The sequence below is a fragment of the Carassius auratus genome, chromosome 49 (assembly GCF_003368295.1).
Source record: "Carassius auratus strain Wakin chromosome 49, ASM336829v1, whole genome shotgun sequence".
Lineage (NCBI taxonomy): Eukaryota > Metazoa > Chordata > Actinopteri > Cypriniformes > Cyprinidae > Carassius > Carassius auratus.
Window position 1 is genome coordinate 1,812,400 of NC_039291.1, and position 12,221 is coordinate 1,824,620.

General features: G+C 34.7%; 1 protein-coding gene across 1 annotated transcript in view; it reads right to left on the reverse strand.

The window, feature by feature from the left end:
- LOC113066023 (contactin-associated protein-like 2) overlaps positions 1–12,221 on the reverse strand; it is a 314,922-nt gene that overhangs the window by 55,140 nt on the left and 247,561 nt on the right. The window lies entirely within an intron of this gene.

The window sequence follows — 12,221 nt, forward strand, 5'->3', positions numbered from 1 at the left end:
GTATAACTTACTGTTTCTTTGTTTCTAAGCTATCATTTCTGGCTGAAATACCAGTCCATAATTCATTATAACATTTAATTCCAGTGAAAAAGTCCATCCCCTATTCTCACATCAAATGAAAAACAGATTTGTTTAGAACTGTTTGTGCTTGTATCTTTATATATTTCTCTCCTGATTCAGAAAAGATGAATTTTTCCACTGGAAAAAGCAATATGGATAGAGGACTTAAAAACACATGAATATTGTTTTTTTTTTCCATCATACAAACAAACAGACCTTCACTTAATGTTGATTGATGGACTGGAGTCATGTGTTTTAATTGTGAATTATTGTGATGTTTTCATCAGCAGTTTGAACTCTCATTCTGCCGGCACCCATTCACTGCAGGGTCCACAGACAATATATTGAGTGATGTAATGCTAAATTTCTCCAAAATATCTAAATTTATGATGTAATGCTAAAATTAAATGCGAAAAAAACTTGTCTACATATTCTATGGCCTGAGGGTGAGTACACTTTCAGCAAATTTTCATTTTTGTGTGAACTACTCCTTTAAACAGCTTAAAGCTGCAGTAGGTAACTTTTGACGCTCTAGCGGTTAATAAACAGAACTGCTTGCGTCTTGCAGGAAAAACATCGTAGCCGGAACTACTTCTCTCTGTTTATGTCTATGAAGAATCACAAAGGTACTGGGTTACTCCGCCGCGGTACCCCCGAAGCAATCTAAAATAGTCCACATATAAACACTTCTTATAGGTGTACACTATTCAAGACGAGCTAAAAACACGGTTTGGAAAATGGATTCATGGTGTACTCGCTTATTATATACATTTTTCTACATTTTGAACACAAACAAAGTTACGGACCACAGCTCTGATTGGTTGTTTCTTAACGGGAGCGGTGTATTTTCTGCAAATGGCAATAGGACCACTGGGAGGAGCCACAGGAGCTCGATTTTTTCACAGATTATCTGTCTCATATTCTACTGTCAGGACATAATGACAGGTTTAACAAATATGTAAAAATTATATTTTTACAAAAGTTACCTACTGCAGCTTTAATGGTTAAAAAGAAAAGTATATATATTAAGAAGTGGACTTCTGGGGAAGTCGTGGCCTAATGGTTAGAGAGTCAGACTCCCAATCCAAAGGTTGTGAGTTCGAGTCCCTGTGTGTGTGTGTGTGCTCACAGTGTGTGTGTTCACTGCTCTGTGTGTGTGCACTTCGGATGGGTTAAATGCAGAGCACAAATTCACCATACTTGGCTGAAAGTCACTTCACTTTCACTTTCAAGTGTATCTCCCACTGAAAGTATATACATTTGTTTTCCAAAGGATTTTCATCATTCTTCTGGGGTTTCACTCTAAGAAACGAAGGCATGAAGCAAGTGGTCTCTGAAGACCTCAATGCTGTTCAGGTGGGGTGATAAAAGCAAACATGTGACAGAAAGCCCATTTATCAGCAGCACAGATGCTGTTTACCTTATACAGACCCCAGGAGTGTGACGGCTCTGAAATGTGTTAACAGTCAACAAATGAGGGAAATGAGGTGGTCCAAATATATAAACCCCAGAAAAAGTCACAGAAAAGTCAAATGGGATGATCCTCTGTTCAAGAATGGCTCAGAGAATTCAGAGATATTCAAACAATAGATTTTTTTTAATATTTTCATTAACAAACAAACAAAACAAAACAAACAAAAAAACTATATATATATAGGTAAGTACAATGCAAGTCAATGGGGCCTAAGCACTGGACATCATTTACTTAACTGCATGGACATCAAAAAATATTCCTTTGCATTTCGCAGAAGAAATAAATCACCTTTTTAAATTAGACTCTGAATCTGATATTTTCAGTGTGGTCTGAATGTCTCATCTCTGTGTTAAGGTTATTGCACCACATCATCATCAGTGGCATTCACGCATCTGCAACACAATTACATTTCCAACTTAATGAACAAGACATTTGAACTGCAGCTGTGATGAGCGATCACTTGACTCAGTGATTCCATTTTTACTTCTACATCTGAGCATGAGCACTCACGACAGTAAAGACACACTCAGCACGGGGTAAAGCTAAACACACACCAGTGTTTGATTCAACCCTCTTTCATAATTGCAGCCGTGTTGATGCCACAGTGGTGAGTGGGCACACATTAGATCACTCCTGTGCCGGCTGGATGGTCACAACCTCTCTCAGGCCTCTATTAAACAGTAGGCTCCATTGAGACCAAACACACAGGCCAGTCTTCGTCACGCATGCTTTATATTTGACATTTACTAAGCACTTGCTCTTTCTTTAAAGCTGACTTCCTCACTTTCTGTCTCCCTTTCTTAACTGGCAACTGGACTAGACAGCTCTACTATAGCACATCGACCACATGAGCCACACTTGTAAACAAGGGCAGAGCAGTGATGCGTCCAGACTTTTTTTTTTATATATATAATATTTTTCCATGTTTTTGAATTCAATTTGAACCCTGTTATTAGAAAGTGTGACATAATAAAATTTAAAAGGTACAAATGTCTAATGTCACACTGATCAAATCAAATCAAACGAGATTTAGATAAAGATATGTTTTTACAGATGTTAATACCTTGATACATTGATAATAAAAATAAATGCTTGTTGAGCAGCAAATCAGTATATTAGAATGATTCCTGAAGTGACACTGATTATTATCATCATTATTATTCTTATTGTTATTATTAGGGAATTTCTATAACTGAATATCTTTTAAATTAACAATGAATATTATCATTTATTACTATTTAATTATTAAGGACACAAATCACACACGAAAGACACTATATAATAAAAATATTGTATTTCATATTTTGTATATTTAAGAAATGTGAGCATTGGTATTTTCTTTGGTAAATACATTTTCACTTTACAATATTTCACTGTTTTATACTCAGGGTTGTTAATTTGCATTTAATTACCTTTCATTTCTTCTACTTCTTTAATAATACATTTAATAAATGTAATGATATAAATACACAGTATTTAATGTATATATATATATATATATATATATATATATATATATATATATATATATATTCCAACAAAATGCTAAATCAGGCTTTACTAAAGTTCCACCTCTGACTTGGGAGTCGACCAATCAGAGTTGATAAGTTTTGGAATTCTGGACACATCCCTGTAGCCGAGAAAGAAAAACTCAGTATATCAAGTCATGAACAATACCATGGCACCTGTGCTGAACTCCACACCTGAATCCATCAACACAACACTGCATTTAGAGGAACTGAACATTATACTCACAAAGGGACAAAGATTGGATTTCCGAGTAGAATAAATGCTCAGACCTAACAGATGTTGCAGTCTCAGGTTAAATCCTGGCAGTCAGGAGTCATTAGAATCAGTTGTACTGAATTACATGGTGCTGGTGCTCTGACATTTGACTGACAGATCAGTAAGCAGGCCTGTTATTGACTCTGGGTGCTGTTACTCACTGTCAATCTCCATGATATTCCTATATGAATGCCATAGAAAATACAGTTTTCCTCTTTTTTTTTTTTTCCACAATGTCAAATGCTGAGGACTTTCATTCAGAAAGAGACTTTAATTCTAAGCTGCTGACTATGGCCTGGACTTGCATCAATGGTGTGATAATTGATTTCACACCAGTAAAGGTTTAAGATACACACACTTCCAGGGTCCAAAATTAACACTTACAGTAGGACCAAGTGCCAAAAGTGAGTAAAATCTGGCACTGTGCAATTGGCCCTGAATTTGTTGCAAGGTACTTACAGTAGATCTTTTGACCAATTACTTTTTTCAGTCATATGCTTATTGATATTTGACATATATCTTGATATTATTAATATAATAATTATATATATATAAAAAAGAAACTTACTGAGGATGCACTCACAAAGAGCAATTTCTAACCAATTAAATATTTTATTTAACTACAATGTATCTACATTTTATCTGTAAGAACAGCTATACATATTATTTTACAACAGAAAATTCATTTTAAAATAACAATATCATAATAGTTAATAATCAAATGTAATACTTTTACACAACAAAGATGCATCAAATTAATCAAAAGTGGTAGTAAAGAATTAATTTCTTTTACTTCTATTCATGAGAAAAAAACACATGGTTTCCACAGAAATATTAAGCAGCACACCTGTTTTCAGTGTTTATAATAATAAGAAATGAGCAGTAGTTTTATGGCCAGAAAGTAATATTTAGAACTTAGAAGTAAAAATGTGTGTATGGCTAGAAGTTTATTTTGGAGAAATTTAGCATGGGAAAGAAAAGATCTTTAACAGATATCAAAATATGATCAAACAGCCAGAGGCTATCTAGTGTCTGGTGTATAATGCCACCAACAAGACAGGCAGGGACAAAAAGCTTTGGTCTGTCAGCTGGTACAGATGCACTCTAAATGCAGCAAAATCTGTGCTTTCCCATCAAAGCAAGCTCTCTATGGTGAGCCCAAATCGCAGTTTCACCCTGTGGACTGACCCAATAGTGAAGTCAGACAAGGAAAAATTTTGTTTTTCCGGTTGTTAATGGTACCATGTGTTTCAGTAAAGAGGTTTTCAACAGCATCCACTGATGCCCTTTGGACAGGATCCTGGGACGTGTGAGGCTACTTAAGTATAGAAAAATTCTACTCCCTTTATTTCCAACCCAGATGGTGAGGTGGAAAAGAAAGTTCTCAGACAGAAAGTTAGAATGTCAAGATTTGTGCAAACTAAAACATGTACTGTATATTCTTGATATTTTCAATGTGTTCTTACACACTAACTTGACATAAAACCGACCCCAGAACATCAGAAATGTCATATTTTGATTATAAATGAATCATGTCAGACTAAGCAGCATGGAAATCAAGATTTGGAACAATTTAAAGCCCTTATAAAACACAGTGAGGCATAATCTCAGTAGCAGGATGTACAATGCTTAAATTCAGCTAACCCTCAGAATTCATTTTGATGCTCATCTATTGTTTGACAAAATATGTGGTGCTGCCAGTCCCCCAGATGGCATCTTTACAATAGACAGCTGGATCAGAGGTCATTAAAAAGTGTTTACTTGTGGCACAGTGATGAATTGAGCAGAACAGTGTCAGATTTTTCCACTCGTCTCATTAACTACGATAGTTAACCTTTGTCTGGGTCTAGGGCAGATGGACAGCAAACAGTTGTAATCTAAATTACCCCATGAGCTCATTAATGTGAATAAAAAACACAACTGCCAAAAACTCTATAAACTTTGTGGCTTGATTGACAAACTTTGGCAGTGCTAGAGAAACCAGCCTTCTTGGTTTACACCAAAGAATAAAAGTATATATATATATATATATATATATATATATATATATATATATATATATATATATATATATATATATATATATATATATATATATATATATATATATATATATATATATTTTTTATTATTATTTTTTTCTATTTTCTAAAGAGGAGATGAATCCCTGCTTGAATACACCCTATGAATGAGACAGACTTTTTCTCATAAATAGCAAAGCTGTCATTTGTTATCATAAAAGTGGAAGCCAAATGTCAGGTCTACTTCTGAATTTTTAGCAAGCACCTATTGAAACTTTTCTGTATCAACAGCTCTGAAGAGATGCTTTAAAATTGTGCGGCACATATGAGTGCATTTCAGCTAGCAGGGAACATTCACGGTCTACAAACAGGTCTTATAATGGAAATCGTTTGTCATTCTAAATGCACAATAATTAGTAATATAAATTTTTTTTAGGAAAGTAAATATAACATTAATTTAAAAAGCAGCTGACTGCTAGTTTGAGTCATAATTAGTCTAATAGTAACAAAATAAATAGAGGAGACAGGACCGGTTGTCAGAAGCAATAGATCTCAGTAATTCAATATTTTACAGATATACATTATGTCAAATATGTAGTGAAGAGAGAGACATTCTTAGGGTCTGGGTCACACTTTAAGATCACATTTTCTTCCTTCCTATCTAATTTAATACGGTTTACTACTATTTCTTTCATGTTACTATGTACAAGTTTACTTTGTGTTTCATAATAGTTGTAATCTTTAAATTTTGGCTATAACGTTTTTGAAAAGTTTCATTTGCTATATTAATATATACAAAAATAATAAGTTGTATTAATGTTTCACAATAAATAGTAAAATGTTAATAACATTTAAAATAACTTTTCTATTTTAATATACTTTTAAAATGCTATCCCTGTGATGGAAATCTGAATTTTTAGCAGCCCTTTTCAGTAGAATTTTTACCCAGTTTTCAGTGTCACATTCTCCTTCAGAAATCATTCTAATATGCTGATTTGGTGCATTTCTTATTTCTTAATTATTATCAGTGAAAACAGCTGTGCTGCTTAATATTTTTTTTGTGCAAACCATGATACATTCTGGATTATTTGATGAATACAAAGTTCAAAAGAACCGCATTTATTTGAAAAAGTAACAATGTAAAAATCTTTACTATCACTTTTAATCAGTTTAATGCCTCTTTGCTGAAAAGTATTATGTCTGAAATGAAAAGAAATAAAATAAACTGTACCTCTCTACCCCCCCGACATTAGTGGTAGAAAGAATATATATATATATATATATGTATATTTTTTTTTTTACACAAGAATTTAAGGTAAAAGTCTATATATATAGATAAACCTTCTTGAGAAATATTAACTGGAGTAAAATGTGACGACTAACCCCTGTCTCCCACAGTTAGGACCTGCTCACCTGCTATGAGCAGATTTCATTTGTGCATACTTCTCAATAATGACACAAACGGCAGGCTTCCTTCCAGCTGGAGACAAAAGAACCTTTTATTATACATGTAATTCACTTTCAGTGTCCAGTAGACCCGAGGCTCAGGGTGATATTAATAGATTTCACAAGCATTATAAAAGTGACATCACTCCAGAAAAGACTAAATGCATAGTGAATCACTTCTTCCCGAATTCAACTGATCTAATGCAGTCGGGTCAGGATACTTTCTGGGAATTTGGGCACATCACATCCTAACACACGTCAGATCCCGAATTAGTCCCTTATTAGTCTCCAGGTGCAAACCAATCACGAATGCATGAGAAATGGCACAGAGAGCATGCCCAGTGATTCAGTAACTAAGCAACACTGAACATCCTCATCGCTAATGATAATTTACTGGTCGATTTAGTAGAAATCATTGCTATTTTTGATGAAATATGTTTTTTCTCCTACCTGCAGCTCTCCTGTTTGCATCATGTCTGGTTAAATACTAAGCTAGCCAAGAGAGAATTTGTGACTTCAGCTCATTCTTTTGGCATTTTTACAAAATGTCAGGGTTCTTAATCATATGCTTCCAAGATATTATGGGACAGGGCTATTCAGTTAGTTTCATTCGAGGGCCAGATTATCTAATTGAAAATTTTAAGGGGGTCGGGTGGGGGCGGTCATCCCAATGTCTTTTTTGGGGGAGGCTTTAAAATAAAAAATTTAATTGAAAAGCATATTCAGCTGTAAAATAAACAAATATTATTCCATCAATAACACCTTTGAAAGGTTAACATTAGTGCTATCACTCGATTAAAAAAAGAACTAATCAATCACACTTTTTTTTGCAATTTATTGCAATTAAATGCATATTAATACATTTATGTTATCAGTATTTCACATTGAACCTCCAATTTAATAAAGAAACAACATAAAGATTGTATATTTTAAATACGGTTTAATGGCATCTTTTTTACTAAGTAGCCTTCTGTTAATGAAGGCCAGTATTATTGATACCAATAATGTTACTGATATCTCTATTAAATTCACTTTCCCTCAATTTTAGCAAATAATTATAGCCTTTCAACAGTATAATTGAAAGCCATTATTTTTTTAACACTTAATAGGCTCTGAAAAAATATGACAACTTTTAATTTAAGTGAACTTAAAACAGTCTTCACAAACTATAAATTGTATAAGTATAAACTATAAAATTTATATAAATTAATCTTTAGCCTATTTAAACTACAAAAGTTAATCAGCGACTATAGCAGTGGAGTGATTTTTCTTTTTTCTTTTGTTCTTTGATTTACATCCATGGCAGGCTTCATCAGATTTCACTTTAAAAACAGTGCTATCTCTTTAAAACCTGATGCACATGACGCATGGAAAGCCAAACACGCAACTTTGTCCAGTCTCTGTGCTATTTCTTGCTAGAAGATATGACCGATAGCACAGTCATTATACTCGTTTAAGTCAAGTGCGCCAAAAGTGAAGCCATCGCATTTTGATTGCCCACAGGTGGCTGGTCCCAGTATAGTTCATAAACCCTGCCCTCTCCATGTAATCTAATGGGACGTGGGTCAAACTTAATAATTACATTTCAATTTAAATATTTTGTTTTCAAACATGGTTTATGTCATTTGATGCAGATGTTATCTTGCTGATGTAAAATAGGGTGTTCATTTTTAAAATAAGTTTGGTTTTAGTTAGTTATGGGATGCTATTAAAACGGGATTGTGACATCACGATTGACAGTTTAGACTGACAGCTTCTCTGAGCCAACTGAGGTGCCAACTGACTTTTTCAGGATCTTCAGGAAGAGATTGGAGCTGTATTTACTTAATTTCAGCACAGGCTTCTTATACAAAAAATCAGCAGACAAAAATTGGACCAGTCAGGCTAATTTAAAAAAGGCACGGGGTATGTGTTTGTGATTGACTCTGTGGGAATGTGGGCAGGACGCGGATCCACTTTGCTTTCTACTACACAGACTCTGGTCCCGAGTTCGCTACTGCACAGACTCTGGTCTCAAATCAGAGCAATATAGTGGTACAATGGCGGCTTCACTTTTCTTTAATGGAAGTGAGTGAAAGTGTGTCGTCCATCTTTTTTACAGTCTATGTTTTAAACTACAGTTGCGGATATCTCACAATTCCCTCACATGAGCATTTGTCGGTGAGTGTCTTCCTTTTTATTTTTCGGCTGTGAAACAACGGCCCGGGCCAGTGTTGCCACCTTGTGGACAAACTAATTAGAGCAAAAAAGATTTCAGGCATGTGCTTAACTCTTCCCCCAGGCTGGATGAAGATGATGGGTGGGCCGGATTAGGCCTGCGGGCCGCCAATTGAATAGCCCTGTTATAGGACATTTCAGAATGATAAATTGTGTCAAACTCATGTTATTCACATCATCAATTCATATTTGTGATAATTTTTAAATTGAATGACTTAATCATTTAAACCACTCATAGAGTATGGCCCCAGATACAAGGTGTTAAACTCAAATTCTACAGTTGGAGCTTGATCAAAGTAGGACTCCAGTCTGACCCCAAATTTAGGTTTTAACTGCAGCTAATACCATTTTTTTTTTGCAATGAAGATGGAACTTCCTATCAGCGATGTCACTCACTCAGCTGTAGTTATTCGTGAGTCACATAATTATATACTGAACATAAGTCTTAACAATCAAACAGGAAAACTACTCAGATGTAAAATGTCTAATGCATTGTAATGAGACATCTTCAATATTTTACATATATCATGGAACTGCCATCACATTGCACACGGCACACTAATTTATAATTTCTAGAAACTGCTTCGTTAGGCGGGGGTACCTTATTCCTTTAACACTGACAGGTTATCTATCTTAATTAATTTGCAAAGCAGCCAGTGGTCTTAAGTCACAGCACATCATAGCCAGGCAAGATGCATCATTAAATCATCATTTTGTTTATTATCTTTATTCCTTCTCTTGGTTATTAATGAGTATTAATTATGCAACCTGCCTGAAGATGATGGCGCATGTCCTATGCCGTGGCACTGCAACGGAGATTAATTGATTTGAGTAAATGAGAAACCCACTTTTTTGTTTTGTTTTTGAGAGCACAAGCTAAGCTACTAATCCAAGGTTTTTCCAGAGAAAACAGCATCTAAGAGATTACAGAAGCAAGTAGACAAATTATTGGACACACTTCTAATTACCACGGAACCTTTGGATTAATCTTGATTAGATTCACTTTAAAAAGGATGATATTACGATTTCTTCTTCAAAATATAACATATTCCGACTAAAATGATATGTTTTGTTTGAACAGCCCTAGATGCCAATTTATAGCTTAGTTCAATGGTGTCAGTTTGTGGCAAATTCAGTTTGGTGTCACTAGTTGTACAGAAATGAAACAATTTGCCTTCAAATGCCAGCTGCTTAGACTGAAGTGCATCTGTCTGCAAGACTACAAATTACTCCCACTACAAATTAACCATCTATGCCAACAACCATTGCAAAGAATGATATAATATACAGTGTATGCACAACTAAAAGGACCTGCCAGATATTGCAAATACATCTAAAGACTAGCCACTAATCATTCTGATTATTAACCTCTTCACTGTCAAAGAAAATGTGCAAAAATGTTATCTTTAGGGGTATAACAGCTTTTTTATCAATAAAGGGTGCAATTACCCTTGTAGTAATATGTACATTTAAGGTTGTAATATGCAGTATATATCACCGCTGTATTTATTTAGTAAAAAAATGCACTAAAAACAGTATTATTATGAAATATTATTACAATTTAAGTAATTGCTTTCTATTTTAATATTTTTCAAAATTTATTCCTGTGATGGCAAAGCTGAATTATCAGCAGCCATTACTCGAGTTTTTAGATTTCATGTGATTCTTATGAAATCCTTCTAATATGCCGAGTTGCTGCTCAAGAAACATTTTTAATAATTAACAATGATGAAAGCAGTTGTGCTGATTCATATTTTTGTAGAAACTGTGATGCATCAAGTTAAAATGCTTAAACAGAATTACAAAAAATATACTTCTAACCACGCTCACTAAAGAATGCTCACTTAAAATAACTCTTCTGTAGTGGATGTGTTTTGTATTCTTACAGGGCTCTTCAAATATTCAACAAAATAAAGACATAAACAGGGGTCCCTTAGAAGCAAGGAAATATTTTCAGTGAAAAAGTATCTGAAATGCTCTCACGTTTGATTTCTGAACCTAATCAGACCGGACTCTGGTTTCTCATATTATTTTCACATTAAGGCTCCTAACCACATTGACATTCAGCCTGTGCATCCAATTACCTAATTTTGAGTCTTTGCGGTAAATAAATAATGAGTGCAAAAATACACAGGTCTTTAGGGGATTGCTGGACCCATGCTAGAAGGCATTTGAGCAGAAACCCAGCAGCGGTGAGATGCACACTGTCCAAAGACCTATAACTTTCTTCTTGTGCACACGCAGGTGGCTAAGAACAATATTTATATGCAGAATTACCATAGTGAGGCTGGCATTGTGCATTAATGTACTACTACTCTGCTCCCTTCCTACCAAGGCCTTGTATATTTGAATAAATTAATAAATAATAGCAGAGCCAGCCCTGTGTGGTGGGCACTCGCCATGATTTGCGGGAACCCCCTGACGAGCAATGATTATGTTTCCAGACCAGGAGGTGCAGTATTTTCTAAGAGGAACCATGCACTTTGTGGCTATTAAATCCACAGATAGCTGTGCAACTGACATAAAACATCATGGAAAAAAAGTTAATTAGCAGAGAATTTAATCTGATTATTTGCAGTATCCTTATTATGGGCATTGCTCTCCTGGTGTCATTTGGGCATAAATGCTTTGGTCAAGGGCACAAAAGTGATCTCGATATTTCTTAGCTAAGGCTAAGCAAACAAAATTGTGATGTACTGACAATCTCTGATCATGTACTGTATCAGCTTATATAATCTAATTTATATATGTATATATATTTGTCCATACTGTATATGTATATATATATTTGTCCATACTGTATGTTCTTAAAGCATATGTCCAGAAGTTGGAAGAACCTGATGAAAACATAGTATTACATGACCTCATTTACAAGAGAACTGAATAATAGGACAAATATCTTCCAATCACAGGTGTGTGGTAAACAGCAGATGACGTTCTTGCCTTACAGGTGAGTGTAATGGAATGCACCTGATCTAAGTAATAAGCCAGATGCAATTAACAGGAATAATGAAGCATAAAAATGCATCATTTCACATGGTGATGATGGTGGGGGATGTCTCTGTATTTTACCCTTGGGTTCTCAGTCTCGCTCTGCTGAAACTTGGGCATTCATAATTGCACCTGAAAAATAATTGCACCTGAAAAAAAAAAAAAAAAAAACATGCACGGTCTAATTCGCCTACCTCACAATTGATCAGAGAGAAGAAAAAATATTA